This window comes from Peromyscus leucopus, chromosome 1, assembly GCF_004664715.2.
Source record: "Peromyscus leucopus breed LL Stock chromosome 1, UCI_PerLeu_2.1, whole genome shotgun sequence".
In the NCBI taxonomy this organism is placed as follows: Eukaryota; Metazoa; Chordata; class Mammalia; order Rodentia; family Cricetidae; genus Peromyscus; species Peromyscus leucopus.
In genome coordinates, this window is record NC_051063.1 from 140,758,161 (window position 1) to 140,784,471 (window position 26,311).

At 40.9% G+C, this 26,311-nt stretch overlaps 1 protein-coding gene across 1 annotated transcript in view; it reads left to right on the plus strand.

The window, feature by feature from the left end:
• The first annotated feature begins 4,757 nt into the window (after nucleotides 1–4,757).
• The window catches only part of Mctp2 (multiple C2 and transmembrane domain containing 2), a 279,955-nt gene continuing 258,401 nt past the window's right edge, over nucleotides 4,758–26,311 (plus strand). The window contains exon 1 of the mRNA XM_037198675.1: nucleotides 4,758–4,856. The gene's annotated coding sequence lies outside the window, so the exon portion shown is untranslated. The remainder of the gene's footprint in view (nucleotides 4,857–26,311) is intronic.

A 26,311-nucleotide genomic window follows, 5' to 3' on the forward strand; every position in this document is an offset into this window, starting at 1 on the left:
GCCATAGGCCATTCAGTTCATAATTAATATAAGCCTCTGAGTGATTATTTTATAAGTGGCTGTAGGACTGTGGGGCCAGGCAGGACCACAGGGCTGGGCAGGACCGAGGGGCTGGGTAGGACCAGGTAGGATCAGAAAAACTTATGGCTGCACAACTGAACTCATATCTGCCATGAGAGTGAAGATTAGTTTTCTGCAATGGAGTGACACTGGGTAAATAAACCACTCCAGGACAGGCCTCATGTTTAGGAGTAGTTGACCCATAGATAATGGACTCACAGATTTTTGTGTGTGTGTGCTTTTATTTGTTACAGTTTGGTGGTTTTCTTTGAGGGTGTGGTTTTATTTTGTTTTCTTGTGTGGGAGGGTTAGTTGTTGTATCAGGTTTTTGAGAAAAAAAAAAAAAAACTTAAAGTTGGGTGCATAGCAGGGGAGAGGGGTCCTGGAAGGAACTGGGGGAGAATATGGTCAAAACATACTCACAAATAAGTAAATAAGTAAATTACCAAAAATAAGTCAAAAAGCCAAAAGATGGGTATATTAGTCATGGCTTACCGGAGGAACTGAATCAATAGAAAATATATAAACTGGAGAGAGGATTTATCAGACTGACACACACATCATAAGTCAGAAAATCCAATAATAGCCATCTGCTGGGTGGGTAGCTTGGAAATCAGTTGAGAGGCTGGACTCCTTAAAACAAGAAGGGACAATTAGTGTGAGCAGAAGGTCTTTAGTGGAGGACCACTTACACAAGTTGGCATCCACCTGTTGAGGAGTCTAAAGGATGACCCTTGTGGTTGACAGTGGTGGCAAAAAGAAAGCTTCCTCAGGAAAAGGGGTGCACTGTGATAGTTTGGATGAGAATACCTCCCCCATAGGCTTATATGTTGAATATTTGATTCCCAGTTAGTAGAACTGTTTGGGAAGAATTAGAAGGTGTGGCCTTACATAAAGAAGTGCATCACTGGGTCTTTGAGATTTCAAAAGCCCACATAGTCCCAATATCTCTTTCTGCTGCATGCTTGTGGATCAAGATGTAAGCTCTCTGTTACTGCTCCAGTGCTATGCCTGCTTGCCTGCTGCCATGCCTCCCTCCACCCCATGATGGTCATGGACCCACCCTCTGAAACTGTAAGCCACCAATAAACTCTTTCTTCTATAAGTTGCTTGGCCATTATGTCTTTATCATAGCAATAAAAAAAGTAACTAAGGCAGAAGTTAGACCAGGCATTGTGTATAACTATGATACACCATAGGGCGTCTGTCAGAAAGAGTTTTATACAGGGAGTAGAAACAGCCTAAGAGAGAGAAATGTGTTGCAGTCGGCAAAGCTGGAAGGAAAGAGCTATCTAGGCCCTTTGGCATCAGACATAGAGTTACAGGATTTTAAGTTTGACCTCTGGGTTTTGGTCTTGCTTGGTTCAGAATTTCCTCCTGATGCCTCTGTGCCTCCCTATTAGGATGACAAGGTTTATTCTATGCCATTGTATGTTGGAGGTATATCTTTTAGATTTTGTTTTTATAAAGGGTTACAGTTAAGAGATTGCCAGAAGTGTCAGAAGAAATTTTAGACTTTGAACTTTTAAATTGTATTGAGACTGTGAAGGACTATGAGGACTTTTGAAGTTGGACTAAATCCATTTTGCATTATGATATGGCAATAAGCCTATGGGAGCTAGGCAGTGGTGCAAATGAGAATGGTCCCCAAGGGCTCATATATTTGGGTTGCTTGATCCTCAATCAGTAAAACTATTTGGGAAGGTTCTAGAGGTGTGACCTTGTTGGAGGGTGTTATTGGGAATGAGTTTAGAGGTTTCTGAAGCCCATACCATTTCAAGTCTCTCTCTCTTTATATTATATTTGCAGGCCAACATGTAAGCTCTCAGCTACTGCTCTGGCACCATGCCTGCCTGCCTGCCTGCTGCCATGCTTTTTGCATGACAGTCATAGACTCACCCTTTGAAACTGTAAGTCTCAATAAACTCCTTCTGTAAGTTGCCTTGGTCATGGTGTCTGTCACAGCAATATAAAAGTAACTAAGACAAGCACATACAGATGCCCCCACTTGTTCTTTTCATTTATCCAAACTCCTATATTTTGTTTGGGGTGAGCTCTGTCCATTAGTTCATTGGTACACGGCGAAATACACAGACATAGCCTGAGTGTGTTCTTATCAACTTCATAGAAATTTATCCATCCAGTAAAGCTGAACACCAAGATTAACAAAAGACAAATTCCAAATATTCTCCATTCCCTCTTTTCTCATTGCTTTGCTCTCTTGGAGAGTGGGGTACCATTTTCCACCTCTTTTGGGCACCTGAACTCAAACACTGATCTCTGTGAATGGACCAGAAAATTCCTGAACTCAACGGCCTTCATTGTTGGACTGAGAACCATAGTACAGCTTTTCATACTCTCAGAAATTTGGACTTGAATTGAGCTGTTCTGTCAGATACTGTCTTCTTGTTTACCAATAGCTTGTGGCGAGACTTCTCAGCCTTCATGATAATGTGAGATTCTTCTAATAGTTTCTTTTTCATATATATATGCATACGTACATGCATATATATGTGTGTGCTTATTATCTGATACTTACCTATCATTTGTCTATCTACTTATCTTCATCCTGGCTCATTTTCTCTGAAGAATCCTAATACAAGAATAGTATGCAAGTGTCTAATATATTCTTGACCTGAATCCTAGTTAGAAAAGAAAGTCAGAAAGAGTAAAGAATAGCTGCAGAGAAAGTGATTGATAATTTTCTGTTGAAAGCTTTCATATACTATCAAGTCACAGAAGGCCAACAAATATCAAGCAACATAAATAAAAAAATCACATCTAGAGAGATCTTACTAATGTTGGAGATACACAAAGATGGAGAGAAAATCTTACAAGCACTTACTTCCATGACACGCAAAGAAGGAAGTGTTTGTTCACTGCCTATAGACATTCATATTTGGATAAAGATTTTAGAGACTTATCACACAGTCCTTTAACTATTTTTAACATTGCTCAGTTAAATAATTTAACAGGTCTACTATGATAAGTTTTTGACATGTGTATTTGAGAGTAATTTTACAAAGGGAAGAGTGGCCAGCTTTGGGACTTACTGTATTTGAGAACAGGCCTCTAGTGATACATAATTTAATGAAAAAGAGAGCAGAGACCCAGGGAAGAGTGTGAACAGGAAAGATAAGGGAGAGTGAAGAAGACAGAGAGGAAGACGGAGAGGAAGAAGAGGGTAACCCAGAAGTCTCCAGGGCAGAAGCCAGAAGCAAGTGCTGCCTAGGAGGTTAGTTAGTCAGACACGACACACACAGAAACGTGTGAGAAGAACACTTAGTCTAGAAACTTCCACAAAGGCCAAGAGTGGAAAGATTTCCCATCTCCGATGGAGAATGGAGCCTGGGAAAAGTAGGAGTGAAATTTGAGAGAAAAAACATATAGTATCACAATTTTATGCTACAAGTCAAGAAAGAAAGGTGAGCTAACTCAGCCAAAATGGGCTTTATTTATAAAGACACGTGTAACTCAGAGTTGATCGGAAGACCAGACAGCCAAAGCAGACTGGGCGCACAGAAGGCCGGAAAGCTCCAACTTCAGGACGCACCGAAGTTGGGCCACCGCTGTGTGCTCAGGTTAACAAGGCAGGTGCCTGTGTCACTGCTGATGTCCAATGAAAACTAAGGGTATCTCATCCTCCCCAAATGCTAAGGCTTGGCTGTGGGTGCCTTACTGACCAAACATCCATCCGCTCCTCACTGTACAATCACCATTGCTTGCGAAAGTACCTTCCTAATTACTCTTGAGGAGACATCCCAGACAAGCTGTCCCATGTCGGACAAGATTCCACAGGGACACACAGAGCAAGAGTTTCCCGAAGCCCATAAGACTACGAGTCACTGGGAATGTGAAGGCATGTGTCCACTCCTACTCCTGTTGCTCTTCCTCACAAACGAGAACAGAAAGTTCAGTACAAAGCCTTCTAACTAACAACCACCAGTTCACCCTCACACACCAGAAAATAGTTCCCAGACATCAATAACATCTCCCGATGTTTGAGCTTCAGCACGAAGGCCTCTGGCTGTGATCTGTTCTTCTTTATAATTCTGTCTTCCTCTTGTTCTCATGAGTCACCACCTGTGTGGTAAGTCCTCTTTCCCTGTCAGCCATCAGTCAAAGAGGGAAAAGGAGCAGAAGGGGCAACAGAAAGCTTTATACGTGGTCCGTGAGCATGAATGGCGACTTCAGTGAATCAGCTCAATTTCATCTCAGAGCATAAGAAATATAAAGGATTGGGGAGCCTGGGGACAAACCCTAATTTGCATGAAGTGGCATGCTCCTATTACAAGGTTTTGTATGTGGTAACAAGTCTTCTTAGCAGGGATCTGTGCTAAGGGCCAAGCTAAAGATGAATCAGGCATCTGGTTTTAGAGACAGCTTTTAGATAAGGTCAGTCCTTCAGGCCCAGGGACATTCTTCAGATAAGGGCAAGTAGAGGTAGGAAGTTCTGCAGGAGAAAGGGAGCTCCATGTTTCCAAGCTATTGAAATAAGCTGCCAGGCTATGAGGAGCCTGTGACCTCGACCAGCCAGCAAAAATCTCCCAACACACCTGCAAAATGATCTCAAAACCTCAAGGGACCAATGCATATGTGATGTTAGTAGGAGACAAAATGGGAAAGCTGGTTGAAACAGTTCCATATAAGGAAGGCAATCTGAGCAGCGGATCTACGTGTCTTTTTTGTAGGAGGTCTCATGGCTGTGGGTAGTGTTTGTGACTGATTCTCCTGCTCACTCGGGATCTACGTTTCCTCCCTATAGACATCCAGTGGTTGGAGCATTTCACTGTTGGGTGAGCTATAACATTCACTAGTATTTCAGTCTTTGCTGTTTTTGCATGTGTAGTAGTTCAGTTTTCTTTAACTGCTTTTCTCACACTGTTTATAGACTATCACATTGTTACATTGAATGGGAACACAAATGTAATTGCTTTATGGTAGATCAGTCCTTTTATATGGTTACAAGTAATTGTCTTTACCAAACTGAAAAGTTTTACTCCTCCTTAGCTATCTCATTCCTAATATCTGCTTGGTGGTTTTATATATATATCTCCACATGAAAGTGAGAAGTACCTCTGTTATGTAGTTCAAGTCTGTACTTCAATCCCATACAAGCAGCTCTGACTGTTTACTATGGAGATAAGTCTCTGTAAAGAGAGGTGACTTAAGAAAAAAATCAGAACAGCCTAGACTTATAGTTTCAGTTTTGCCTATGTAAATATGAGTGGTGCTTGCGTCCTTGCATTTCCCATTCAATTTGAAGCAAGAAATATTTTCTACTTTAAATTCTTATTGTATATCCTACTGTTATGGGCTGAGTTCTATTCCCCACAAATTCACAGTTTGAAGTATCTAACATGTATACTGTCATAATGTGATTGCATTTGGAGACAAGTCCTTTTTAGTGGTGACTAAGTTAAAGCCAGTCTGCTAGGATAGGTCCCAGTGTGATCCAAATGGAGTCTTAGTGTGAAGAGAATATTGGGCCCACACAGAGGCATCAGGGTTCATGGACACACAGAGGAAAGGCCACACGAGGATGCAGCAAGCAGCCACTGTAACTGGAGACAGTGGACTGCAGAGAAACCACACTTGCAACCACCTGCCCTTGGACTTCCGGCCTCCTGTATTTCAAGGAAATGGATATTTGTAACTTAACTCACCTACTCCCCCGTCTGTAGAAGGTTTTGTTTGTTTTTATATGAAAATTCCAGCATCAAAGCACAGACACCAATTTAAAGATTTTAACAAAATCGTTAGTAAATGAAATGCACACAAGTTACATCTGCTTTTCTTTTATATCTGAAATATTTTCAGATGTGAGAACAGGCTGGTTTCCATAGCTGCTAATGGGAAAATCAGAAAATCATTCTATGACAATCTTTTTTGCTTTTGTTTTATTTATTTATTTAGTTTTCTCTTATCAGTTTGATGCAGTATAATTTCTTATCCTAATAGTTAAATGTTTCACTGAGGCTTGTCCAGTAACTGAGTAAAATCAAAATTTACTATAAGCCAGTCATCCTAGGGTCTCCCTGCTATATAGCCTCCCTGGTTCTGTGGGCTGCAGTCTGATTGTTCTTTGCTTTATACCTAGAATCCACTTATGAATGAGTACATACAATGTTTGTCCTTCTGGGTTTGGGTTACCTCACTCAGGATGATATTTTCTAGTTCCATTCATTTGCCTGCAAATTTCATGCTGTCATTGTTTTTCTCTGCTGAGTAGTACTCCATTGTGTATATGTACCAAATTTTCTTTGGTAATCTTAATAGCAAATCACCTGTGACATTTTTCTTGCACTGGGTTGGAGGAATCATCAAGGCTACATATACACTTGGCTACAAAGCCAGGTGTTTGCTGGCCATATCATCAGTACCTTCGCAACGTGAATCAGGATATCTTTCCTTAAGTAAAGGTTTGGATCTGTTTAAACAGTATTGAGTTTGACTTGAAAGTTTATATATTGAGGAGACTGTAAGTGTCTCAGATCAACTGCACCCAAATGAGACTCTAGATTGATGAACGCATGAACCCCAAGGGGAACTTGTGAGAAAATGGGGAAGCCAGCTAGAGTTTTATAGAGAACTGTTTCAGTTCATCCTACCAGAAAGTAGTGGATTTTGGTCCATGCCAGTGGTGGCCCCATGTAAGAGACATGTAAGTTTTAGGCTTCTGACATCATCAGTCATCATTATTTTGGGGAAAAGAAATTCCAGGACCCCAATATGAACAACCTATGGCATAAAGAGCTGCATATGATAGCTCTGGATAGCAAAAGCTCTCCAAATCTCTGGGGTCCCAGAAACAAAATTAGTGGAATTCATAGGCACCTTTCTGGCTGGAGAGCTGTTATCATGTACCATTGTAAGCATTGTGTTGTTCTGTTACTCAAAGTTACAAGCTTGGTCTTAGGCCACACCCCAGAAGGCCACCACCACTTCTAAAACCTGGGTAGCTTCAGGAAATTCTGTATTAGTAAGGTTTTCATTAAGCACAGACCTTCCTGTCACGTCGATGCCAAGAATTCCTCTAGGAAAACGACCAGGCATTCTGCAGCAGAATCATCTGCATTCTTTCCTTCTCTGGAACTCTTTTCGTTCAAGCCTCCCCTCCCATCTGTCTTCCTTTGGCCCCCCTGTGTAGCTAGAGTTTTCCTGCCTTGCCCACAGTCAGGACAAATCTTTGTCACCCGCCAGTCCCACAGCCGCTCAGACCCAACCAAGTAAACACAGAGACTTATATTGTTTACAAACTGTATGGCCATGGCAGGCTTCTTGCTAACTGTTCTTATAGCTTAAATTAATCCATTTCCATAAATCTATACCTTGCCACGTGGCTGGTGGCTTACCGGCGTCTTCACATGCTGCTGATCATGGCAGCGGCTGCAGTGTCTCTCCCCCTCAGCCTTCTGCTTCCCAGAATTCTCCTCTCTCCTTGTCCCACCTACTTCCTGCCTGGCCACTGGCCAATCAGTGTTTTATTTATTGACCAATCAGAGCAATTTGACATACAGACCATCCCACAGCACCCCTGTTTCTTCATTGTGTTTGCACTTACAGTCTCTGATGGTTCTGCACATTGGCCTTTGATTGGATTTCCTTCTGAGTGATGTGGGCAGCGTCAACTCCAATTCAGCCCACAAACAAGAGCAATTACATGGACTACTTTTGCCCAGTGGCTTAGGAAACAGTGAGAATGGTATTTTCCTCCTGCCTTCCCAAAGTGAACTGAATTTGTGTTTACTCCCAGGTTCCTATCATTTGGAGAAGTCACCTGCCCCTGGCATAGGTATTAACGGATGGGGATGTTGGGTGGCTGTTGGCAGGGCAGGAGCCAGCATGAAGGTGAATCATCTGTTTATACATTTGTCTAAGCCTTTGGCACAAGCTTGGGCCAAATCTCTACCACATCCACATGCTGACGTTCTAAGGGGAAGGGACACAGAGTTCATAGAGGTTGCTTAGTGCCTAGGGTCACCTGGTTTCCATGCACAGATGTTCAGTTTTTATTGAGGCCACATAGAAACCCCAACGCTCTTTTCTACAAAGGAGAATAGCATATTGCCAAAAAGTGCAAAGCTTTACCCTAAATCCAAGAGGTCTGCATATTTCTTATAGGGTTCATATTGTTTCAATACAGTATTTTGACCTCCCCAAGTGTGTACAATTCATTGGATCTGTTTGAATTAGGACCATATACAGTGACCTCTTTCTTCTAGGCTCATTCAAACAGAACTATTGTTTCCACCTCTTGTAACAACTATATAACATTACCACAAAGCTGGTGGATTTAAACGGTAATGATATTATTTTTATCTCTCAATTCAGGAGGCTATACACTTCAAATTAGAAAAAATGGTTCCCATAGGAGGGTCAGAGCGATATTCTGTTTCTAGCTTTTTAAGGGGGGGGGGGAACCTGCTATATTATTTTTGTGTGTCAACTTGACACAATCTAGAGTCATCAGAGACGAAGGAGCCTCAGTTGAGGAAATGCTTCCATGAGATCCAGCTGTAAGACATTTTCTCAATTAGTGGTCAATGGGGAAGGGCCCAGCCTTTGGTGGGTGGTGCCATCCTTGGGCTGGTGGTCCTGGGTTCTATAAGAAAGCAGGCTGAGCAAGCCATGGGAAACAAGTCATTAAGGAGCACCCCTCAATGGCCTCTGCGTCAGCTCCATCAGCTCCTCCTTCCAGGATTCTGCTCTGTTTGATTTCCTTTCTGACTTCCTTCAGTGATGAACAACAATGTGGAAGTATAAGCTTGTAGCTAGAGTTTTTCTGCCTTGCCCACAGTCAGGACAAATCTTTGTCACCCGCCAGTCCCACAGCCGCTCAGACCCAAGCAAGTAAACACAGAGACTTATATTGCACACAAACTGTATGGCCGTGGCAGGCTTCTTGCTAACTGTTCTTATATCTTAAATTAACCCATTTTTATAAATCTATACCTTGCCATGTGGCTGGTGGCTTACCGGCATCTTTACATGCTGCTTCTCCTGGCGGTGGCTGCAGTCTCCCTCCTCCTTCTTCCTGTTTCCCCAATTCTCCTCTCTCTTTGTCCTGCCTATACTTCCTGCCTGGTCACTGGCCATCAGTGTTTTATTTATATAGAGTGATATCCACAGCATAAGCTGAATCAACCCTTTCCTCCCCAACTTATTTTATGGTCACGGTGTTTCGTCACAGCAATAGAGAGCCTAAAAAAGACACCGGGCATCTTTCGCATTAGTCAGCTTGTGAATGCATCACTGTCCATACTACCTTCCACCCTGGAACTGTGTGTAACTTCCCCTTTGATGATACAGGCATGTGCTTGTAGATTTAAAGTGGTCTACCCTAAGTCCAGAATGATCTCTTTCAAGATCCTCAACTTATTGTCACCTAAAAAGGTCCCCTTTCCAACTTCGGTTACCTTCATAGGTTCTGATATTTAGAGCATGATCATGTATTTCACCCCATTGAGGATATATTCCTGATGAATTTTAGTGTGCTTCCAATTGTAGGTTATGTTCATAAAAGTACACAGTACAAGGTAGTGTAACTTGTCTTTTACTCTGGAGAAAATGCACCAATCTGTCTTTCCCATGAGCTTTGATGCCATTATATTTTCATAGAATGTACCTTCTGCTCCACGATACATGGATTTTTGCGAAGACCAAAGGGTTCCTTTTCATATTCTAACAGCTGATATCAGCAGTGTATCAGACCTGTGTGCTGTGTCTTCTGAGTAGGGAAAACAGTCATAGCTCTGTAGGCTAAATGATGCTGTGGAAAGAAACAGCTGAAATCATTCTAGGGTGAGATTGTTATGACATACCATTAGATCCTCAGCTACCCGAAATTAACTGCATTCCTCTGAATCAATACGAGGACTTCTATCGATTTCCTCCTGGAAATAGATCACACCTAAATAATAAATGCAACTGGAGTCATTACCTGCTCAGGTTGGGATAATTCATTTTCATTTTCATGCCCAGTCCAAAATTAATTGCCCCTGGCCAGATTTGAGAATTAAGTAAAGACAAAAGAGAAATCAGAACCTTTGCCTCTATCAAAGGTTTTCGTGGTGCCACCAGTTTCAGAAATGTCTTCATAGAAAGTGTAATTCATGTGTGTTATCACCTTAGTATTTTAGGTGACACCAGGCTTTTCTGCTATTTTATTGGCTATTCTGCTTTGTTTTGTTTTGTCTCAGGCAAGGTCACACTGTGTAATCCCGGCTGGTCTCAGATTTATAATCCTCGGCCTCTCAGATGTGGTGATCCCACATGGGCAACACTTTGCCCAGCTTGCAAAGGCTTATCTTTATATTTATAGTTGTTGTGTTAAAATCTGGAAGGCACAACCTTCTAGGATTGAGAATACACTTAATAGTTGTAGATTCACCAACTGGCAAACCCATGTGAAAGGAGTTTTTAATCTGCTGCATAGGTACCATGTCAATGTTCCATTCGCCATTTGGCCCCCGTAAGACTCCATTCTGAGCAGTGAAATATGTAATCACTAAAACTCAATCTGAAAAATTTAGTTAGATGGCTCATCTGTCTACCCCTGCTTCCTGTGTTTAATTTTTAGAGTCTACCCTCTAGGGAACCAATTCTGGAAATTGAGCAATCAATCATGGCAGTTTGGTTCAAATTATGGTTCCATTTTCCACACCAGGAATATTTTTTAAAGATATAAACCACAGAAAAGGGTGATAGTCAATTTCAGGATAGTAGAATATATGTATTTTTCCTATCCCTTTTATTATGTGGCATTAAAAATTAATATTGATTTATACATACACAAAGTAAAAATGGTGCAGAACTTAAAAAGATTTCAAATAGGCAAAGACATCTTGATTGAAAGAAAGAGGTCCTATATAATCTGATTTAAGGATTATGCACCGTGATTTCAGCCTTTCATCCCAGTGACAAAACACATGAGTCATAGGAGGCAAAGAAGGAAATATTTGTCTTGGCTCACGGTGTCACAGATTTCAACCACTTGGCTCTTGTTGTGCAAGGTGGAACAGAACATCATGGTAAGTGAATAACCTGTCTCATGAAGGACAGGAGGGAGAGAGTAAGGGTTAGAGACAAGCTGTGTCTTCCCGGGGCATGCTTCTACTGACTTATTGAAATAGGCCTCGTCTACTTGCTACCGCCTTCCAACAATGCCATCAAATCATCAATGTCTATGGGTTAATCCACTGGGTATGAAGCTATGCCCCCAAGGGCCAGTTACTTTCACAGTGTTGCACCTCTGAATGATACTGTCAGGGGAACCAAGCCTTCAAGGAAAGGCCTTTCGGGGTATTGCATAGGCAGTCCACAACAGTTGCAAAGCTACAGCAATCAAAACAGTCTGTTACTGGCTGAAAAAGAGAAGACCCAACACACACACATCATCAACTAGCAGAACACAATAGGAACTGGGGAGTAAAACCATTGCTAGATGTTCAACTAAATTATGGCACAGACATCAAGAGGATGAAATGAGAAGTATCACCTCTTCCATACCCAGTGCTGGGAAACCAGAACTCTGCATGCAGAAGGAAAGCGGATACACACGAAAAACGTGCACTCGAAGTACCGTAGAGGATCGTATAGAAGACCCTAACACATAGTTCCTAGGAAGAAACAACACAGTCAAACAAGGAAAGAGTTCCACAGCATTGATCTGGGAAACAGTCGTTTGTGGATAGTAACAAGGGCACAGCTAGCTAAACACAGAATAAGCCAGTATGATTAAACCAATCTATAAGGGTCAGTTTGGGAAAGTAAACAATTAGCCAATTGAAAGGGCAACCTGCCTCTTGGAAGAAAATATTTTTAAGCCATATATCTGATAAAGGGTTGTGAATATTCAAATATGAAAAGAAACAGTCAATTCACCAGCAAATATACTCCTAAATAATCAAATTTCAAAGTGGGTGAGGGGTGTGAAAAGACAATTTTCCAAAAGAGGCATATTGGCAGTCAATGAGGATCATGAGAAATGCTCACATAGGTATCCATCGAAACCCACAATTAGATATGACCTCATCCCAGTGAGAAAACTGATGTCGAGATGACAAAAGAATGGATTCAATAATCATAGTATAGTCAGATGTATTATAATTGTATGTTTATGAATCACCACACATATAAGAAATATTAAGAAAATTATAATGTAAGCAGGAAAAAGGACATAGAGTTAAGGATTCTATCTCTTACTTCATGTCTTTAGACAATAATAAGGTTTATATTTACACGTAAACATTTTATCACATGCATGTACATATATGCATAAATTCATTTTATATGTGGGTATTTATAAAAATAAATTTTGAATATGATATAACTAGAAGTACCATTAAAGCACTATAAAGAGATATCCTAAGATGAGTATAAGTAAATAAAAATGAAATCCTAATGTTTTAGTGATATGTAGGAAGACAGAACAAAGAAAACATAGACAAGGTCTCTTAAAGGCCTACTCTTTTCTGAAGAGGAAATGGAGGAGGAGTAGATATAGAAAGAAAAGAGGATATGGGCAGGGGGAGCTGGAAAGAGTGGAGAGAGAAGGAACTGTGTTTGAGATATATTATATGAGAGAAGAATGCATTTTGAGTTTTAAAAAAACAAAGACAAAATTAGGAAAAACAGATATCAGATAATCAAATGAATATGGTAGATATAAACCCTGCTATGTCAATGGTTCAAGTGTAGGTAAATAGTCAAAATAAACCAGCTGAAAGACAAAGATCAGAAAATATATAAAATATTATACAGTGGTATTATGTCTGTGAGAAACTTATTTGAATACAATAACACAGACTTGCTAAAAGTAAAAGGACTTAAAGACACCCTGTAGACAAGAAAAATAGGAAAGCTATGTTCACAAAAGACAAAATGTACTTCAGAGTAAATAATGATGACAGACAAAAAGGCTCTTCAAACTATGGTAAAAGGTTAAGGCAATCAAAATGACCTGGCTGTATCAAGTACAAACACCCTTCATTTGTAATGTCAAATGCCATGGACACCACAGGGGAGACGAAAGTCACATAGATAGCTGAACACTGTAACACATCTCTGTTAATAATAGAAACATAACAAGACAGGAAATTGGCAAGTCTGTGGAAGAATTCAATGTGCCATCCACCAAGAGTATCTAAGTAATATCTGTGGAACACTCCGCTCAACATCAAAATGCCCCAACCCCTCACAGTGCTCTGCTCTAGCCCCAAGGACACACGAGGAGAGACCTCTACCATCGAGGTACATCTCTAGCCCTCCACATCCTTTCTAGTTGCTCGTGAAGCCTACATTATATTCTGAGCCGTAAAATTAACCGCAGCAGATCTGAAAGCACTGGAGTCACACAGAGTGTGTTGTCTGGCCACAACAAAATAAAACTAGGACTCATTAACAGAAAGGTAACAGGAACCAATGCAAACACTTAGAAACCAAGAAGACACTTCTAAATAATGCATGGGCCAAGGAGGACATCTCAAAGAAAAAAGAAAATATATCGACCTGAATGGAAAGGAAAAACAACACAAGATATGAAGCACTTCTCGTGGGCTATGCCATTTCTGTAATTGTACACTGCAGTTCTTTGTGGCTGTACGTGAAAAAGGCAATAAGTTAACAAACATATATGAAATGGATGCACTGTTCGAAGTGTGAATTACTGTTAGAACACTTTCAGTTGGTGTTTCTTATCCTTTGTGTCTCAATTTGAGGCAATAATTTTTACTGCTGTAAAGTACAGATTTTTCAGAAAACAGATTTTACAAAAAAAAAAAAATGCCTGTCAATGGTTTTGCACTGACAATTCATTTGATTTAAAACATTTAGGGGTGCTGCAGAGATGGCTCAGCGGTTAAGAACACTAAATGCTCACCCAGAGGACCTGGGTTCAATTCCCAGAACCCATGTAGGACCTCAAAACATCTTCTAATCCCCTTTCCAGCAGATCCAGCACCCTCTTCTGGCCATCACAGGCATCAAGCACACACGTGGTTCACAGACGTGCACATGCACGCAGACACACACTCATATGTGTAAGATAAAATATTTAAAGGTTTGTTAGACTGTCACAAATTTAGTATGGACTTTTTATCAGACTACCTGCTACATAATAAAGACTTAATAAAACTATCTGAAAAATATTCATAGTTGTATCAGTATTAAAAAATTATGAAATATATCCACGATGCTTACCAATTAGCATAATAACTACCAGATAAATTCTATCTAATGTGTCCAATAACAGAAATTAATACATATGGGCAATGTGATTTATTGTTTAGTTTTTAAGCCAAACACCTCCTTAGAAATCAGTAGCAGCTTTGCAATAAAGTATATCAAGTAGAAATCACTGGGAGACCAACTGTCCCTAGGATGACATGAATGTTTCATGAGGTGTCTAACACGTCTCTGATGGCTATACAATAATAGACATGTCTGTTTTTAATGTTCTAAGGACAGTGGTCATTTGTGAGACATAGAAATAATCTATTGATGGATACTTTACAAAAAATGTATAACATTGAAACAAAGTTATTTTGAAAGAGTAATTTACAGATTGTGTATGTTAGAAGAGGGTTGGTGAGTATGATGTTGTTTATTAAGAGAAAGAAGTTCTGGTGTTCTACAGTGCAGCCAGCATAACTGAAAATAAATTATTACATATCTTAAAAGAGAAAGATCGCCGGGCGTTGGTGGCGCACGCCTTTAATCCCAGCACTCGGGAGGCAGAGCCAGGCGGATCTCTGTGAGTTCGAGGCCAGCCTGGGCTACCAAGTGAGCTCCAGGAAAGGCGCAAAGCTACACAGAGAAACCCTGTCTCGAAAAACCAAAAAAAAAAAAAAAAGAGAAAGATCAGGCCAGGCGGTGGTGGCGCACGCCTTTAATCCCAGCACTCGGGAGGCAGAGGCAGGTGGATCTCTGTGAGTTTTACGCCAACCTAGTCTCCAAAGCGAGTTCCAGGAAAGGCACAAAGCTACACACAGAAACCCTGTCTCGAAAAAACAAAAACAAACAAACAAAAAAAAGAGAAAGTTCAGAAGAGAAGAAATTGAGCATATATTTAACAACATCTTTGACTGTTTCTATGGCCCTTAATCCCCTTTATATAGGCTTTCTTCTTCTAGTCTCATGTATGCCTCCTTTCTTCCTTTGGTTAAATAAGTCACCATTATTCAGTCTTTTCTTTTAATTATGTGTAAATGTACGTAATGTAAACTTGAGTGCAGTTCCTACAGAAGACAGAAGAGGGTGTCAAATCTCTTGGAGCTGGAGTTACAGGAAGTTGTGAGCCACCCATTGTGGGTGCTGAGAAATTAATTCAGGTTCTGCTGTAAGAGCCCAATGTACTCTAACTACTAAGCCATCTTTCCAACCCTCCCTTTAGCTTTTCACATCAAGGTACCTGTCTCTGACTTTTCTCTTGTCTCCTTCTCCCCCCACTTCTCCTCCTCCTCTTCTCCTTTTTCATTGTCCTCCTCCTCCCTTCCTCCACCTTTTCTTTCTTTCTTTTTTGTATTGAGATCGAATCCATGGTGTCACTCACATGCTTGATAAAGTCTCCATTACTAAGCTATATCCTCTACCCAAATGTGTCATTGGAATACTTTCCTCAACTCAGTGATTAGGTTTCCCTGTTATGCAGAGCTTCAAAAGGATGAAAGGATGTGGTATCATGTCAAGTCAAAGCATTTATATCAGGTCATATTCAATACACAAGGCAGTTAGACAATGAATGTCACCTCCAATTCTCACAATTGTATGAAGTACTGGGTATTATTTGGAAAATTGGAACACAAATCTAAGTACTTGGAGATTTTTGAAAGACACAAGGGTAGCCAGGGAAAGTGCCATTTTTCTTACTGTGAATATCCTGAACTTTTCTTATTCTTTTCAATCATGGTGTGTCCAGGTGTCTTGCCAGCATGGAGAAATCACAATGGTTGTGGCTTCATCAGTTCTGGACACCTGACTGTAAAATTCCACACAAACTGCCGGGAACTGCAAAGAGAAGTCAATTAGTGTGTTTGAAGTTGCTTTACATCTATATTGTGGTAGTCCCTGAAGATCCGCTCTTGTTTATCATCTGAAATCCCTCAGACTCTCTGGGGCTCACTCTACCAGAGAACAGTAATTAGTTCAAGAAGGACAACTCAGCTTTCTTCTCCTGAGATGGCCAAATGATTTGACAATACTCAGTTTGTAGCTAGTCTGAAGATGTCATCAGTTTGTGTGCGTGCGTGTGCGTGTGCGTGTGTGTGTGTGTGTGTGTGTGTGTGTGTGTGTGTGTGCGCGCGCGCGCGCGCGCGTGTGCGTGTGTGCGCACGCTTTGGAATGAGGTTTTATGGGATGTAGGAATTTTTATGCTAAACCTGGAGAAGTCTCCAGCAAAATTAGATGAGTTAGACCCGCAAATCACCATAGATACTCCTGTTTATAAGAGCCAACTGGCTGTTTAGAGGTTTATTAGAACACAGCCATACTCATTCATTCCCAAAGCCTGTGGTGAATGTTACCAGGCAGGACTGAGTAGTTGTGAAGGTTGTGAAGGTGACTGTACAGCCTGAAGAGTTGAGCATATTTTCTTTCTGTCCCTTTATAGAAAAAGCTTGCCAAACTCTGAACTATATCTCACTGGAAGAAATCCCCTCAGAGGAGCTATGCAAAGACAGCTGAAGAATCCATTAAGGATGATGCAACTCACAGTCAGAACTACTCACACTACTAACAACAATAAGAGGGTTTTCTATGGTGAACTTCTAAGACAGACACCCATTCACACCTTAATAAGATGATAATGATTGTCCTTACAGGGAAAGACCAAGAGAATAATTACTCTTTTATCTTTCTTAAAACTCTTTTTTGGCCTGTGTTTTCTCCCTTGAGATTCAGCCTCCTGCTTTCAGGATGCTTTGTAGAGCTGATGAATCCTGACATTGCTTTTAAGTACAATGCTTTTAGTCTCCATATTTCCAGGGATGACGGGTTGCTAATGGTTCTAGCTATGGTGTTGGCTACTTGTTTCTCTATCAGAATGGGCTCTAAAATTGTAGTGTGGCTCAAAACTGTGGGCTGCTCTGTCATCTTGGGCAGGTTCCATTCCTCTGGACCTTGATTTTCTTACCTGCTCACTGAGAAACCACTGTTGCCCTGTCATAAGCTAATGTACTGGTTTTACCAAGTGATGTAGCCAAGGTACCAAATGCCAGATCATATAGTGTAAGCATCCGATATGGCCAACCTGCTGCTATTAAAAGCAGAATTACTAACTCCTTAGTCATTTACTTAGACAGTTAATCTGGATTTTTGCTTCTGGTTCTATGTGCAAATTAAAGCTATTACCTAATCTATGAGGAAGACGTGCATATGGTTTTCACTTGAGCTAGCAATTTCTCAGAGAGATGCATGTTGAACTTCTTGGGCCTCATTCAGTGATGACACTTTCTGGAAGTCTAGCAGCAGTTCATTTATCTCAGTGATGGTGGATCTGCCTGCAAGTTGTACAGAATAGAGAGTGATATACCTTTTGCAAGTCGTTGGTCCTACTGAAGTAAGATCTTCCATGATTCAGGTAGCCAACTGAGTAACCTATTCTCTTCTGCACCTGCAAATAATTCTATAAATCTCATTGGTTCACCAAGTGACACCTAGGTAGAGCTGTTCCTTTGGTCTGTCGCTGGTGTCCTGTCTGACATGGAGAGATATTTATTTGTTCACGTGTTCCCAAGAAAAGTCTTGCAAGAAATCTAAAACACTGTGGCTCTGATATTGTTCTGTCAGAAACTTCTTAAAGATTAGAGAACACTTTAAGGAAAACAAGTCTTGGAAATTCCGAACAGGGAATGCCTTAAGAGCCTTCCCACAATCACGGACTTAGTCTTACAACAGCCCTTTAAAAATAGTCTCCTCAAAAATAGTCTTTACTCTTCAGATGCCTCTAATGACACATCTTTTGACCCCCAAAAATGTTTATTTTGGATATCAGAGGGTTTCTGAGTTGAAGAGGACTTGGTTTCATTTGGTTCTTGAATGTAGTCCACAGCTCCATGTTTTGAAGGCTGGGTTCCCTAGGGTAATCCTCCTTGGGAAACATTAATTCTTTCAGAGTGGAGCCCAGTGGGAGTGCCTTGAGTCTCCAGGCCTGCTCTTAAAGGGGGTGTGTGACACTCCCTTCTGTTCTCTTGCTTCCTGGACATGAGGTGAATGCTCTTGTTGCACAATGCCTCTCACAGTGATATGCTAACTCACCACAGGTCCAGAGATGCAAGGCCAGATGATCCAGCGTGGAACCTCCCAGTGTAAGCTAAATATCTTCCCGGTCTTCCCATGTGTTTCTAATGTATGGTGATTAGTGTGGAGTGTGAACCGTTTCTAGCAGCCTTCTTTTATTTTCAATGACATTTGAGCTTTAGTGATGTTCAGTGTCATGGCATAGAGAAGCAGAGCTTTGTGAAAGATTTTAGACCTCCTGAATATTGATTATCTTCTGTGCCTTCCCCCATCTGTCTTTTGGTATATTTTCTATACATACAAGTCAACTTCCAAGCATAGCTTTTTCAGATATGAAGTTCCCTGCCATGTGCAATACATTTGGTGTCAAACTGACTTCTTACATATGTGTGAGTCTGGTCTTGTTATCCGATCCATCCAGACTGCCACAATCTGTTTCCCCTCTTCTAAGTCCCTTTTGTCATACAGTGGAATTAACAGAGTTTTATTTTTATCTCTACCCAGGAAAGCATTTAAGATATCATAAACTGCTTACATGGAAAGGTGTCAACATATGCTGGGGATTCTAGGGAAAGGAACAAAGCTGAGGAAGGGAGCCTGAGGGGACATTTATTTCCACTGACAACCAGAAGCACTGGCCGAGGGATTCGAATAATTACATGTAGCTCTACAATTAAACCAAGACACCAAATAATGAAAATTACCGGAGCAGCTCCATGTGATGGACACAGGGCTAATGCAGACACATAGATGTGCTGAATGTCCAGGAACTGCTTCTGAGGTCTTGTGATGAGGGCTGGGGCATCAGATAAGATAGATGGATTCATGTGGTCCCCAATATTGTGAATTCTTGATGTGGCCCTAGTGCCTAACTCTTCAATTCTCAGTCGACTTTTAACAGAAAAGGAAGAGTAGCAGAACTTACTTCTGAAGTTGTTAGAATTTGTGAACCCATAGGGTGCTGGGCATGAAGACTTAAAGAACAGTACCTAAAACCGTTAACATTCCCGTTTTCTACTGAAATCTTCATTGTCGTCTTATCACAAGGTACAGTTTTTCCAACCTGGAAAGGAATGGTAGCTAATGAAAGCCTCACTCCATACATTTGCAAATGATGTATAACTGATTAGCTGTGCATTTGTAGACATCTTTCTGCAATATTCTGTTCAAAATTTCCAACTAACTTTTTAATTTTAAATTGAGAAATGTTGAGCTTTCACAGAAGTGATTTGGTGCCACCCAGCATGTGCTACACAGTCGTCCCAGCAAACTGTAACCCCCTGTCATCAGTCTCATCCACTTTTACGTCAAGAACACATCTGGATCTGCTGCCTTGCTAGAAAGGACTTGGGATGCATTCACATCCTTGGCTGTAGTTTATCACAGGAAAGGATACAGTGCAAAAGCAGCAGAGGGGACTGAATTACAGAGAAAAGTAAGTGTCTCGCAAACCAGGCATGAGATTCCAAGAATCTTCTCACTTGTGGTCACAAAGGATACATTTAATCCTCTGGCAAACATATTGTGATAACACCTGTGACTTCACATGAAATTGACTCAGCGTTGAGGAGAGCTGTGGTGGTTTGCATAAGAATAGCCCCATAGGCTCACATATTTGAATGTTTAATCATCAGGGAGTGGCACTTTTTAAGAAGGATTAGAATAATTAGCAGTGTTGCTTTGCTGGGGTAGCTATGGCCTTGTTAGAGGAAGTGTGGAGCTGGCTTCCTAAAACCACAGCTACTTCTCCAGGAACATGCCTGTTTGCTGCCATACTCTCGGACACTATCTTCCCCACCATGGTGACAATAAACTAAACCTCTGAAACTGTAAGCGAGCCCCCATTTGAATGCTTTCTTTTATAAGAGCTGCCTTCGTCATGTGTCTCTTTACAGCAAGAGAAAATAGTAACTAAGGCAAGAGTTCACTGGGAATGAATATCCTTATAAACCTCTGCCCAGTATCCAACTTGTCGTTCACAAAGATGGTAGTCAACAATGAAGTTAAGATTTTTTTCCCTCCACTGACATTCCCTGAACAGCTGGAGTTCTGCATGAAAAATTTAAGGCTCCCAGACAAAGATGAGCTTTTAGTATGTGTCATATCCACCCCCCATAAACAGCTCAGGCACAGTGAGTCACTCTTAGGTATTAAGGAATGTCAGCAAGACTCCAAAATCTGTATTTTACATGTCAGTTTTGCAGCAATGTCACAAGGAGAACTTTCTGCTTTGTTGGGTTTTTGACACTGTTCTTTTGTAGTAAAATAGTGAAGGATTATACATAAAAGATCAAATTAAGGCCACATCTTACTCCATGCTTTGCCAGCAATTAGCTAGGATTAGCTATTACAGTAGTAAACAGTCTCATGGAAATCATGCTTTTCAGAGCTTCTTGGGTTGCTGATTTTGTGAATAAGAAATTACAGTAGTGTCTCTCTTCCTCCCACTCTTTCTCTCTTTCCTCTGTTCTCTTTTCCTTATTCCCTCTTTCATTTATTTCCTCCACATCTCTTTCTTGCTCCTGCTCAGTTTTATTACTAAGTATAATACAGAACAAGCACACAAGACCCAAGAAGTGAGAAGCAGAAGCATAGCCTTACCACGAGGTCCTTATTTAAGCCACATATAAAGTGATGTATATTTTGACAGTTGATGATAAACTGGAGTCAAATCCTAAAGAATGCATAAAACAACAAAAAAATTAGCATGGCTGGTAAGCCATGGAGAGGCAGACAAAATGGCAAAATATACAAATAATCCCAAAGGTGCTATCAAAAGGATGAACAAAATAACGACAAAACTCAAAGAGTACAAAATAGGAAATAAATAGCAAGGTGATAGATTTAAACTTATAATGTCAGTAGTCATATTGACTGTAAATGGCCCAAACAGATCAATTAAAAAAAAGAATATGAAGTGGAATAAAGAAAAGAAGACCCTTCTCTATGCCCATGCAGAAAGCTCTATTTAGACTCAGTCAAAACAAGCAAAGGATGTTAAGTTGAAGGCACTTCTTGGGAAGAAGAATTTCAGCCAGAGAGGACATAAGAGAAGGTAAAGAGAGACGAAAGTGCTCTAAACTTAGCATGTCTATGTATTAAACTGTCAAAGAATAAATAAAAGGAATTTAGGAAACTAAAAGAGCAAATTTAATCTAAGTTAAACAGAAAAAAGCAAATTGTGAAGATGAGAATATAAACTAGTAGGCTAGAAGGCAAGAACAAAGACAGTAGAGAAAACAAATGAAACCAATATCTTTGTTAGAGTTGACATCAGCTGTCACCTTGATGCAAACCTAGAGTTTCCTGGGAAGAAGGAACCTCAACTAAAGAAATGCCTGCATTGGTCTATGGTCATGTCGGTGAGGCATTAATTAATTGCTAATTGATAGAGCAGGGCTCAGACTACTGTGGGTGGTGCCATCCATAGGCAGGTGGGCCTGGGTTATCTAAGAAAGTTATCTGAGCAAGCCAGAGGGATGAAGCCAGTAAGCAGTTTTGTACAGTGGTATCTATTTTCTCCCTAAGTTGCTTTTGGGTCTGGTATCTATCATAGCTACAGAAAACACACTAGGACATAAATTGGTAGCAAGAATAGGTAGGGTCTTGCTGTGTTGGACACGACTATGTAGTTTGGGGGGAAGAACCTGGAAGCATTTGGAACTTTGAGCTGGAAAAGGCATCACATGCTCAGAGCTTAATGGGCTGTTAGCTGTTACAGGAGCTTGGAAGGCAGGAATGCTGAGAGGAAATCAGACAATAGATGCCTGGATTGTGAAATTTCGGAGGAAAGCAAAGATCTACTAGGGCTGTTCATATTACATGTTGGATCACGAATCTGTGGAAGTGAAACTTTTCTCTGCTTTACAGAACGATCAAGGCTGGTTAGTTAGGGCTACAGAACCTGCTATGATTAATGGTAGAACAGCATCACTGATGCAAAAGTTTCTGGGAAGGATTTCCTTAATGTCAGCACATAGAAGCTATGGTTCAGGGGGATCGGGACTGCCTTTCAAGTTGGCAACTTGAATTGGTAATGTGTAAGAATCTACCACGTGGTATTGGTTTTGGTGGCATGAACGCTAACATCTTATTTGTTGGAGGAAATGAAGGCTATAGAATATTACCATATTAGTCAATCTGATACAGAAAAAGGTAAATTTCAAAGATGAGAAGAATGGTGATAATCTAAGGAGTCTGCAGTTTTCAGAGCATCAGGGGACCTTTATAGCCAACCCCTTCAATAAATTCAACAGGGAGTATTAGTTAGATAATTCCTTGGAAGAAGAGATTAATAAAGCTCACTCAAGGAGCAAGGGGTGATTTACATGACTAAATTTATTAAATAAATTGACAAATTTCTCAAAAAGAAAAAAAAAATCCTCAGCAGCCCAAATGACCACAGATGAATGCTAACATGCACTTAAGGCAGTCGAAGATGTAATACGAGTAAGACCCAAGGATGTGCAAGCTCTGTAGCCAGCAGCATTCTAACCTGACTCCAGAATTTTCTAGCACATGGTGTAGACACACCTTCTCCCAGGTACTCGGGCACATTCTAATCTTGATGTAACTATGAATGAATATGATTAAGTCCACAGGTGAGTTGACAGACAGCCTGTCTTGGGTAGGCCAGGCCTAATCTGAGGAGCTTAGTCCTATCTTAACTTGATACGCCATGCTTCATTGACACCCACATGAGGCTTGCCTCTTTCTGAACAGAAACAGAGGAGGAGTGGATTCTGGGAAGAGAGGCAGAGAGGAGGTGGGGAGAGGGAATGGGAAGAGAGGAGGGAGGGGAAACTTTGGTCAGGATGTAAAATAAATGAATAAAATGAATTTTTTAAAAAATGAAAGTTTTCTCTTCAGGTGACCCAAGGAATGGTCAGGAACTTAGGCACAAATAGGTTCTAGTGACTGTCTTAATGATGGGAGGCAGAAAGTAACAGGCCATGTGGAGACACTCTAGGAGATGAGTGTGACACTTGGCTAGCAAGGGAATAAGGATCCCGATCTCCAAATGAACAGCAAAATTAGCTTAGAAAAGGACTTCTCCAAGTCTCCAGAAGAAACACAGCCAATGTATCACTTGTACCCTTTAGTATTCGGAGCAAGGGACTTAGCCAATTGCTTGTTACATAAAAATGGGAACTAATATACTTGTGCCAACAATTCATTCTTCACAGCTAGTGTTACCATAGAGATAAAGTAAGGCAGGGGGAGTCCAGGAACTCATGAAGAACGATGCAAAAATTCTAAGCACAATGCCGATGAACTGAACCTAACAATTTATAAGAATAATATAGTCAAGCAAGTGGGATCTTGGGCCTAGTTTATCACTCCAAAGTTGATGAACCTAGTGAGTCATGCTAACCAACTGAGAAACAAAAAGTTTGTAATAATCATAGTAGACGCACAAAAGTTATGTGACAAAGGGCCACCTCACCGCTTGCTCCATGAAACTCAGTAAACTGGGACTAGAAGGGACTTCCTCATCCTGGGATGCTGTAGTAAGGATCATGTTTAATAGTAAAAGACTAAATGCCATTTCCTGAAGCCTGAGGAAAATGAAAGAACTCTGTGGCTCCATCTTCTTGCGTGTCTTCTGACCACTGATCTATTTGTTTATATTAAAGAGAACACGATGTCCTTTATTCCTCGAGCTCAGGGTGTGCTGCAATGCGTCAGGGAAAAACTGACGCCACTTCAAAGAAAAGGAGAAAGGCTGCTCCTCTTCCTGGATGGCCTGGTGGTCTGTTTAAAATCCCAGTCTACCAGAGCTACAAGAACCAAGTTTAACAAGATAAGAACATATATATATATATATATATATATATATATATATATATATATATATATCTTTATGTCCTGGCACCAAATGGTTAGAAATTGAAATTTTAAAATCAACAGCATGCACAATGCCACATGGAGAAGCTGGGGCAATCATACCTGTTATTAGGAATATAAATTGGTACAGACAGTTTGGAAAAAGTTCATTGATTACATTCAAAATCGCATGTACTTGTGATATAGGGTCCAACCCCAGCCATTGCCTTCCTGTTCATTTATGGGGGGGGGTACCTATGTCCTGGTCCTGGAAAATACCATTGAAATTTGTAATTATCACAAATTGGAAAGAACTGAAATGTGGGACACCAGGCCCATCATGGTCTCTTCAAACAGATGAAATATTGTGCAACAGTTCTGAGCATACTAGTGCAAAGGGCCATTCGAATGACTCAAAATAATCATCCACAGTGCAAGAAACCAGATCTTCAGAAAGCTATTTCATTTACCCAAGCTCTAGAAAATGCATGTTAACGGAGGAGGAAGCTTGGGAGAGCATGCCCAGGGGCACTTGGGAACGATGAAGAGTAAAGTCTACATGTTTGGTCTCAGTTCTCTGGCTTGAAAAATATGCACATCCATTATATTGTACATGTTAAAATGCATGTTTCATTAGAAGTCAATCCGTCTTCACTAATATTTTTAACTCAGAGTGACAAGTGCCACGGCACAGGATCCATTCCTAAGAGCAACACCTTTCAATGAAATACACTTGAACACAATGGTATTGATTTGATCATTTACAGTGTTCAATAAAAGAGTGCATTGATAACGATCTCTGGATTTATCTCTCTTGTTGAAACTGAGTTCACCTCATTAATATGCTAATATCCATCTGTTTTTAGGATCTAGTCACTGAGGGTAGTCTATGTGAGCCTTCCTAGTCTCCGTTTGAAAGTTGAAACAGGAAATGTCCATCTGTAGCTAGCACCAGGGAAAACGCCTTCAGTGTTCGTGGGATTCTCAGGAGCACACCTCAGCTGCTTCTGTGTCTAGGAGTCCTTTCCCCACGCCTGTCAGGCTATGAGGCATGGATGCAGGAGAAAGTCAGCCTCACCCTACGTCTTCCTTACTTACTCATGCCTATACCTGCAACACACAGGGCCATTTGTGTCCTCTAGTGTCTCTCCTAAAAGGAATTTTCTTTAGCTCTTTTTAAAAGGGCTAGAAAATAAGAAAATAAAGCACATAGCATTTTCTTTCTTTTTTTTTTTTTATTCCTTCCCAAGGTCAACCAAAGGTAAAGAGTTCGGATTTATGCAGCAAGATCCGAGCAGGCATGTTTCCTCCTTAAAATCTGGGTATTTATAAGGAAGAACTGCCTGTGGCGAGGCTGCATGGTTGAAGAGGAAAAATAGCAAGGTCTCTCTATTTTTAGGCCATTGTTCATATACCTTAGAATTCATCCCATGAATGAGGACACTTTGGATGATAGTCCTTTAATTCAGGAAAGAGCACAGTCTGTAAAACCGGCAATGCTGGCCTGGCATGTCTGAAAGGCCTGGGGAAGCTAGAGTCGCTGCTCCCCCAGTGCGTCTCCCTATTTTCAAATGTTCCTCGTGGAGTTTTCATGATAACAATAGGTTCTTTTTCCCAGAAACCGCACTTCCACTTTGTAAAGCTTGCTGTAAGAGGGTGAGGCATGACTTAGCAAATCACCGGAAGCCGGGGTGTTTGTTCGTCCTGCTCTGGCCTGGGCAGGTACAAACCAAGCCCTGTTTGTTAGGGCTGGTGGTTTCACTTGTCCCTTCCTGTTTGGAGAAGGGTATTGCCTATAGAAAGAGCCAGGTTCCCGAATCAGGAGCTTGAGAGACTGTCAGAGGGCACAGCAGAGGACAGGACCACCCACGAGCTCTGTGTCTCCCCACACACGTGACAAAACTCTCAGACAAGCTCCGAAGGTCTTCAAGGAAAATGTGAGGGTCTGTAGTGTGATGAAGGGGGCCATCACCAGCAGTATCAGATGGATGTCACGGAGCCCTTAATCTAATGTGACAATGAGGTCTCCTCACTTGTACCTTTCCTGTGACATTTTTTTTTTTCAGGGTAAGATTAGATTTTCAAATGTAATCATACTTTTAAAAAGTGACAGAGCAAATCAGACAGTTGCAGTTTCTCCCAGATGTGTGGTCAGTGTTCTTCAAAGGTGTTGAGGGCATGGACAGCA